This window comes from Ctenocephalides felis, unplaced genomic scaffold, assembly GCF_003426905.1.
Source record: "Ctenocephalides felis isolate EL2017-DRISC unplaced genomic scaffold, ASM342690v1 CF-g0.4_SCAFFOLD_02186, whole genome shotgun sequence".
NCBI classification, from domain to species: Eukaryota; Metazoa; Arthropoda; class Insecta; order Siphonaptera; family Pulicidae; genus Ctenocephalides; species Ctenocephalides felis.
The window spans coordinates 1-10,000 of NW_020538340.1; the positions used below are offsets into that span (position 1 = coordinate 1).

General features: G+C 38.4%; 2 non-coding genes across 2 annotated transcripts; both read right to left on the reverse strand.

The window, feature by feature from the left end:
• Positions 1 to 454: 454 nt before the first annotated feature.
• On the reverse strand, positions 455 to 609 carry LOC113380498. Its single transcript, XR_003367425.1, has one exon. It is a non-coding gene; the product is annotated as a 5.8S ribosomal RNA (ribosomal RNA).
• Positions 610 to 1,281: 672 nt separating this feature from the next.
• Positions 1,282 to 3,201, reverse strand: LOC113380501. Its single transcript, XR_003367428.1, has one exon. It is a non-coding gene; the product is annotated as a small subunit ribosomal RNA (ribosomal RNA).
• Between the last annotated feature and the right edge of the window lie 6,799 nt (positions 3,202 to 10,000).

Here is a 10,000-nt window from a genome sequence, read left to right on the forward strand (position 1 = left end):
CCGCTGGGATTTAGTGCTGGGCTTTCCCTGTTCGCTCGCCGCTACTAAGGGAATCCTAGTTAGTTTCTTTTCCACCGCTTAGTAATATGCTTAAATTCAGCGGGTAATCTCATCTGCTCTGAGGTCGTATTATGATTATGATGTGCTCGCAAACGTTAGTAAGCAAGCGCACACAAAATCGACGAGGAAACTTTGAATCGTCCAAATTTGCCGGAACGAAACCGCATTTCGAAGAGTTCGGGTTTCCGTTATTCGGGAGGGTCGCAAGAATATAAAATCTCTAGGACACACAACCCGCCGTAATCCCACAGAACGTCAACGAACGGTAATGTCCGATGTTGCAAAATGGACTGGCTCACACGTTGAGTGAATTATTTAAGAGCACGCATTTACGCGAAACTCCATCATTCGCCGGCAAGCCGTTTAAAGCAAGCGGCAGTCTGGTAATGTTATACGACCCTCAGCCAGAGGTGGTCCGGGAACAGTATCCGAGGACCGCAATGTGCGTTCGAAATGTCAATGTTCATGTATCCTGCAGTTCACATGTCGACGCGCAATTAGCTGCGTTCTTCATCGACCCACGAGCCAAGTGATCCACCGTTCAGGGTGATTTTATATATATTTATACATGTTTCAATCGTGATTCCCTCGAAATCGTTTAAGATAACTCGGGCGATTCTGAAACTAGTATGTTTATTATGGTTACAATTAGTACACCGTAAAGCTTTCGCTTTTCGGTCCGAGATACGAGACCTCGTTTCAAAATTGAAATATGAATATTTCATTGTGTGTGAGATTGAAAAATCTGCTTTCGCTGATCTTTCATTTTCTTAAAACAACGCAATGAAGCGAATGTTCAAATTCGCACAATTTGAATAAAATGTGCAGAGTATATAGAATACTAACGCAAGCGTTTACTACAATCGACTTTGAAACACTAGACTTTCATCTAGCGCCCAAAGAATTGATTGAGCTATGCGTTTAAAGTATAATATTCAAAAAGAGCCGTTTTCACAACGAACTTCGTCATTCGCTCAGGCATCTGGCGATACCGAGCAGATATACATGGCAGTGCTCTCACACAATGCATAAGAGCGCTAAGCGGTTGTAAACCGCGTCACGCTGCTTTGCACACTGCGCAATATTTTGCGACTAGCTCCGGTCAAACGTTAATGAAACGAATGATCCATCGTTGCGAGACGCTTTAAGATTTTACGTACGTATCGTATGGTTTCATTATATCGTATCGCACACGTTTTTCTTGACTACTTAAATGTACGTTAATGTCCTTCCGCAGGCACCTACGGAATTCGACTGTTTGACTTTTACTTCTAAATATCAAGTTTGGTCATCTTCCAGCAACATCGGCAATGTCGAACGACGCTGCGCGCACCGGTCCGAAGACCTCACTAAATAATTCTCGGTCGTAGTAGCGACGGGCGGTGTGTACAAAGGGCAGGGACGTAATCAACGCAAGCTTATGACTCGCGCTTACTAGGAATTCCTCGTTCATGGGGAAGAATTGCAAGCCCCAATCCCTAGCACGAAGAGGCTTCAACGGATTACCCGGACCTTTCGGCCAAGGAAAACCTGCTGATCTCTTCAGTGTAGCGCGCGTGCGGCCCAGAACATCTAAGGGCATCACAGACCTGTTATTGCTCAATTTCGTGCGACTAAATGCCACCTGTCCCTCTAAGAAGATATATTTGTACGCCGGTAGTAAGAACCACAACCAACAACGACCGAAGCCGAAGCGGAGGGTCTTTGCGATACCGGAAAGTACGCCTATTTAGCAGGCTAGAGTCTCGTTCGTTATCAGAATTAACCAGACAAATCGCTCCACCAACTAAGAACGGCCATGCACCACCACCCACCGAATCAAGAAAGAGCTCTCAATCTGTCAATCCTTCCGGTGTCCGGACCTGGTGAGGTTTCCCGTGTTGAGTCAAATTAAGCCGCAGGCTCCACTCCTTGTAGTGCCCTTCCGTCAATTCCTTTAAGTTTCAGCTTTGCAACCATACTTCCCCGGAACCCAAAAGCTTTGGTTCCCGGAAGCTGCCCGCCGAGTCATCGGAGGAACTTCGGCGGATCGCTAGCTGGCATCGTTTATGGTTAGAACTAGGGCGGTATCTGATCGCCTTCGAACCTCTAACTTTCGTTCTTGATTGATGAAAACACATTTGGCAAATGCTTTCGCTTCTGTCCGTCTTGCGACGATCCAAGAATTTCACCTCTAACGTCGCAATACGAATGCCCCCAGTTGTCCCTATTAATCATTACCTCGGAATTCCGAAAACCAACAAAATAGAACCGAGGTCCTATTCCATTATTCCATGCACACAATATTCAGGCGAATGAGCCTGCTTTAAGCACTCTAATTTGTTCAAAGTAAACGTACCGGCCCACCTCGACACTCGGTGAAGAGCACCGTGGTAGGATTTTGAGTTGGGCCGCCTTTTGACGGGCTAAGCCCACCGGTAGGACGTCCCACAGACATGCCAGTTGAACACCGCGAGCGGTGAACCGACAGTGTGGGACACAGATTCAACTACGAGCTTTTTAACCGCAACAACTTTAATATACGCTATTAGAGCTGGAATTACCGCGGCTGCTGGCACCAGACTGGCCCTCTAATAGATCCTCGTTAAAGGATTTAAAGTGTACTCATTCCGATTACGGGGCCTCGGATGAGTCCCGTATCGTTATTTTTCGTCACTACCTCCCCGTGCCGGGAGTGGGTAATTTGCGCGCCTGCTGCCTTCCTTGGATGTGGTAGCCGTTTCTCAGGCTCCCTCTCCGGAATCGAACCCTGATTCCCCGTTACCCGTAACAACCATGGTAGTCGCAGAAACTACCATCGACAGTTGATAAGGCAGACATTTGAAAGATGCGTCGCCGGTACTAGACCGTGCGATCAGCACAAAGTTATTCAGAGTCACCAAGTCAAACGGTGAGCAAGGCAAGCCCGCCACCGATTGGTTTTGATCTAATAAAAGCATTCCTTCCATCTCTGGTCGGAACTCTATTTGCATGTATTAGCTCTAGAATTACCACAGTTATCCAAGTAATGTGGGTACGATCTAAGGAACCATAACTGATGTAATGAGCCATTCGCGGTTTCACCTTAATGTGGCTTGCACTGAGACATGCATGGCTTAATCTTTGAGACAAGCATATACTACTGGCAGGATCAACCAGGGTGCTATATATATATAATAGCATAGTGCGTAAATGTCCCTCGGCGTCACCCGAGAGACCACACTTTGTATAGAAAAGTTCGATGAATATTTCTAAACAACGAATTTTCTTACATATATATATATCTGAGCCGTACGATATTCCCTGAACATAACGAACAGTTTACATCGCGACTAGATATTTTATATATTCTGCGCTTAACACAGAGGCTAGACCTTTAACAACCGTCGAAACGGCGGTCCGTACATGAAATTTGCGGTCCGCAGACCCAGTTAATTTCAAACAGTCTCTTTACCCTTCGTTAGATTGAAAACGTCGGGGCGAATTCATAAGAATTCATCGTTATAACTCACTTTTATTCTCGCTCGGAGAGTATTGAGTTGATAGCATTTGTATATTTGATTTTCCGCATAAGAGTCTTTGCGTCAACGACACATGCCCGCGGATATGCTGTACAGTATGGTTGAACACTTATAAATAAGGTCCAGAACCCGGCCGTAAACCGACATCCGAACATATACGGCGTATATAATTCCAGACACGGTCTACGACATTATTTAAAGTAACGCCGCTATATAGTTGATAGACTAAAAGTATCGAATATAATGTATAAAATACACCGGGGAATAATATTCGAACCTGCCTGAACAACACAGCGTACTTTAGCCTAAGCTTGCTCGCATCGCACTCGACACGACCTATCCCCCTATATAAGGCGCGCGGCCACAGCGTAAGTATTAGACTGAGTCCCAAGCGACGTGCATTTGACCTGCGGCGAGGGCCTGCTCGCGCTTACGGTGTGAATCGTCAAGACAAAAGTCTGGGAAAATTTCGAACTGCGAACCCTTATGATAGAAAAATTTTTGTCGAAAATTTTGTTAGATGTTCAAACAGTTTTATATATATGGACAATATGAATTATAGTTAATTATTGAGTTTTTAGGTGTTTTTTGGGTTTTTTTAAACTTTTGTATAAAATTATGTATTTATTGATTTTTATAGATCTCAATGAATATAAAACGAATTTATATATAGTTATATTATTTTTTATAATTATTTGTTTAAATTTTCTAATTTTACAATAAATGTTCAAACCAGTTTTCCTCGATTTTCTCTTAAACCGTAAAAGATACGAAAAAACTTTGTTCGTACGAAAGATGCAGAATAAAATTATGAATAAAATGGTATATGAATGGTTAAGTGTGTTCATATAATTTTCTCGAGATTTTCCGATTTTCCTGAAATTTTACGACGGCAACTCGCCTGTAGGCCACACCGTTGGAATTCGAAGTTGCGATATATGGGAAAAAAACTAAGAATTTTGAGACCTTTCTAACGATGTATAATACTTTATATGTTTTCTTTACAGAAATATCGAATCGTGAGGAGTATTGCTCCAACCTAGCCGCACTTTGCATTTTGACAAGTTAACATCTACACATATTGCTCTATAACATGAAAACCGTAAAAGATACGAAAAAACTTTGTTCGTACGAAAGATGCAGAATAAAATTATGAATAAAATGGTATATGAATGGTTAAGTGTGTTCATATAATTTTCTCGAGATTTTCCGATTTTCCTGAAATTTTACGACGGCAACTCGCCTGTAGGCCACACCGTTTGGAATTCGAAGTTGCGATATATGGGAAAAAAACTAAGAATTTTGAGACCTTTCTAACGATGTATAATACTTTATATGTTTTCTTTACAGAAATATCGAATCGTGAGGAGTATTGCTCCAACCTAGCCGCACTTTGCATTTTGACAAGTTAACATCTACACATATTGCTCTATAACATGAAAACCGTAAAAGATACGAAAAAACTTTGTTCGTACGAAAGATGCAGAATAAAATTATGAATAAAATGGTATATGAATGGTTAAGTGTGTTCATATAATTTTCTCGAGATTTTCCGATTTTCCTGAAATTTTACGACGGCAACTCGCCTGTAGGCCACACCGTTCGGAATTCGAAGTTGCGATATATGGGAAAAAAACTAAGAATTTTGAGACCTTTCTAACGATGTATAATACTTTATATGTTTTCTTTACAGAAATATCGAATCGTGAGGAGTATTGCTCCAACCTAGCCGCACTTTGCATTTTGACAAGTTAACATCTACACATATTGCTCTATAACATGAAAACCGTAAAAGATACGAAAAAACTTTGTTCGTACGAAAGATGCAGAATAAAATTATGAATAAAATGGTATATGAATGGTTAAGTGTGTTCATATAATTTTCTCGAGATTTTCCGATTTTCCTGAAATTTTACGACGGCAACTCGCCTGTAGGCCACACCGTTTGGAATTCGAAGTTGCGATATATGGGAAAAAAACTAAGAATTTTGAGACCTTTCTAACGATGTATAATACTTTATATGTTTTCTTTACAGAAATATCGAATCGTGAGGAGTATTGCTCCAACCTAGCCGCACTTTGCATTTTGACAAGTTAACATCTACACATATTGCTCTATAACATGAAAACCGTAAAAGATACGAAAAAACTTTGTTCGTACGAAAGATGCAGAATAAAATTATGAATAAAATGGTATATGAATGGTTAAGTGTGTTCATATAATTTTCTCGAGATTTTCCGATTTTCCTGAAATTTTACGACGGCAACTCGCCTGTAGGCCACACCGTTCGGAATTCGAAGTTGCGATATATGGGAAAAAAACTAAGAATTTTGAGACCTTTCTAACGATGTATAATACTTTATATGTTTTCTTTACAGAAATATCGAATCGTGAGGAGTATTGCTCCAACCTAGCCGCACTTTGCATTTTGACAAGTTAACATCTACACATATTGCTCTATAACATGAAAACCGTAAAAGATACGAAAAAACTTTGTTCGTACGAAAGATGCAGAATAAAATTATGAATAAAATGGTATATGAATGGTTAAGTGTGTTCATATAATTTTCTCGAGATTTTCCGATTTTCCTGAAATTTTACGACGGCAACTCGCCTGTAGGCCACACCGTTCGGAATTCGAAGTTGCGATATATGGGAAAAAAACTAAGAATTTTGAGACCTTTCTAACGATGTATAATACTTTATATGTTTTCTTTACAGAAATATCGAATCGTGAGGAGTATTGCTCCAACCTAGCCGCACTTTGCATTTTGACAAGTTAACATCTACACATATTGCTCTATAACATGAAAACCGTAAAAGATACGAAAAAACTTTGTTCGTACGAAAGATGCAGAATAAAATTATGAATAAAATGGTATATGAATGGTTAAGTGTGTTCATATAATTTTCTCGAGATTTTCCGATTTTCCTGAAATTTTACGACGGCAACTCGCCTGTAGGCCACACCGTTTGGAATTCGAAGTTGCGATATATGGGAAAAAAACTAAGAATTTTGAGACCTTTCTAACGATGTATAATACTTTATATGTTTTCTTTACAGAAATATCGAATCGTGAGGAGTATTGCTCCAACCTAGCCGCACTTTGCATTTTGACAAGTTAACATCTACACATATTGCTCTATAACATGAAAACCGTAAAAGATACGAAAAAACTTTGTTCGTACGAAAGATGCAGAATAAAATTATGAATAAAATGGTATATGAATGGTTAAGTGTGTTCATATAATTTTCTCGAGATTTTCCGATTTTCCTGAAATTTTACGACGGCAACTCGCCTGTAGGCCACACCGTTTGGAATTCGAAGTTGCGATATATGGGAAAAAAACTAAGAATTTTGAGACCTTTCTAACGATGTATAATACTTTATATGTTTTCTTTACAGAAATATCGAATCGTGAGGAGTATTGCTCCAACCTAGCCGCACTTTGCATTTTGACAAGTTAACATCTACACATATTGCTCTATAACATGAAAACCGTAAAAGATACGAAAAAACTTTGTTCGTACGAAAGATGCAGAATAAAATTATGAATAAAATGGTATATGAATGGTTAAGTGTGTTCATATAATTTTCTCGAGATTTTCCGATTTTCCTGAAATTTTACGACGGCAACTCGCCTGTAGGCCACACCGTTTGGAATTCGAAGTTGCGATATATGGGAAAAAAACTAAGAATTTTGAGACCTTTCTAACGATGTATAATACTTTATATGTTTTCTTTACAGAAATATCGAATCGTGAGGAGTATTGCTCCAACCTAGCCGCACTTTGCATTTTGACAAGTTAACATCTACACATATTGCTCTATAACATGAAAACCGTAAAAGATACGAAAAAACTTTGTTCGTACGAAAGATGCAGAATAAAATTATGAATAAAATGGTATATGAATGGTTAAGTGTGTTCATATAATTTTCTCGAGATTTTCCGATTTTCCTGAAATTTTACGACGGCAACTCGCCTGTAGGCCACACCGTTTGGAATTCGAAGTTGCGATATATGGGAAAAAAACTAAGAATTTTGAGACCTTTCTAACGATGTATAATACTTTATATGTTTTCTTTACAGAAATATCGAATCGTGAGGAGTATTGCTCCAACCTAGCCGCACTTTGCATTTTGACAAGTTAACATCTACACATATTGCTCTATAACATGAAAACCGTAAAAGATACGAAAAAACTTTGTTCGTACGAAAGATGCAGAATAAAATTATGAATAAAATGGTATATGAATGGTTAAGTGTGTTCATATAATTTTCTCGAGATTTTCCGATTTTCCTGAAATTTTACGACGGCAACTCGCCTGTAGGCCACACCGTTTGGAATTCGAAGTTGCGATATATGGGAAAAAAACTAAGAATTTTGAGACCTTTCTAACGATGTATAATACTTTATATGTTTTCTTTACAGAAATATCGAATCGTGAGGAGTATTGCTCCAACCTAGCCGCACTTTGCATTTTGACAAGTTAACATCTACACATATTGCTCTATAACATGAAAACCGTAAAAGATACGAAAAAACTTTGTTCGTACGAAAGATGCAGAATAAAATTATGAATAAAATGGTATATGAATGGTTAAGTGTGTTCATATAATTTTCTCGAGATTTTCCGATTTTCCTGAAATTTTACGACGGCAACTCGCCTGTAGGCCACACCGTTTGGAATTCGAAGTTGCGATATATGGGAAAAAAACTAAGAATTTTGAGACCTTTCTAACGATGTATAATACTTTATATGTTTTCTTTACAGAAATATCGAATCGTGAGGAGTATTGCTCCAACCTAGCCGCACTTTGCATTTTGACAAGTTAACATCTACACATATTGCTCTATAACATGAAAACCGTAAAAGATACGAAAAAACTTTGTTCGTACGAAAGATGCAGAATAAAATTATGAATAAAATGGTATATGAATGGTTAAGTGTGTTCATATAATTTTCTCGAGATTTTCCGATTTTCCTGAAATTTTACGACGGCAACTCGCCTGTAGGCCACACCGTTCGGAATTCGAAGTTGCGATATATGGGAAAAAAACTAAGAATTTTGAGACCTTTCTAACGATGTATAATACTTTATATGTTTTCTTTACAGAAATATCGAATCGTGAGGAGTATTGCTCCAACCTAGCCGCACTTTGCATTTTGACAAGTTAACATCTACACATATTGCTCTATAACATGAAAACCGTAAAAGATACGAAAAAACTTTGTTCGTACGAAAGATGCAGAATAAAATTATGAATAAAATGGTATATGAATGGTTAAGTGTGTTCATATAATTTTCTCGAGATTTTCCGATTTTCCTGAAATTTTACGACGGCAACTCGCCTGTAGGCCACACCGTTTGGAATTCGAAGTTGCGATATATGGGAAAAAAACTAAGAATTTTGAGACCTTTCTAACGATGTATAATACTTTATATGTTTTCTTTACAGAAATATCGAATCGTGAGGAGTATTGCTCCAACCTAGCCGCACTTTGCATTTTGACAAGTTAACATCTACACATATTGCTCTATAACATGAAAACCGTAAAAGATACGAAAAAACTTTGTTCGTACGAAAGATGCAGAATAAAATTATGAATAAAATGGTATATGAATGGTTAAGTGTGTTCATATAATTTTCTCGAGATTTTCCGATTTTCCTGAAATTTTACGACGGCAACTCGCCTGTAGGCCACACCGTTCGGAATTCGAAGTTGCGATATATGGGAAAAAAACTAAGAATTTTGAGACCTTTCTAACGATGTATAATACTTTATATGTTTTCTTTACAGAAATATCGAATCGTGAGGAGTATTGCTCCAACCTAGCCGCACTTTGCATTTTGACAAGTTAACATCTACACATATTGCTCTATAACATGAAAACCGTAAAAGATACGAAAAAACTTTGTTCGTACGAAAGATGCAGAATAAAATTATGAATAAAATGGTATATGAATGGTTAAGTGTGTTCATATAATTTTCTCGAGATTTTCCGATTTTCCTGAAATTTTACGACGGCAACTCGCCTGTAGGCCACACCGTTTGGAATTCGAAGTTGCGATATATGGGAAAAAAACTAAGAATTTTGAGACCTTTCTAACGATGTATAATACTTTATATGTTTTCTTTACAGAAATATCGAATCGTGAGGAGTATTGCTCCAACCTAGCCGCACTTTGCATTTTGACAAGTTAACATCTACACATATTGCTCTATAACATGAAAACCGTAAAAGATACGAAAAAACTTTGTTCGTACGAAAGATGCAGAATAAAATTATGAATAAAATGGTATATGAATGGTTAAGTGTGTTCATATAATTTTCTCGAGATTTTCCGATTTTCCTGAAATTTTACGACGGCAACTCGCCTGTAGGCCACACCGTTTGGAATTCGAAGTTGCGATATATGGGAAAAAAACT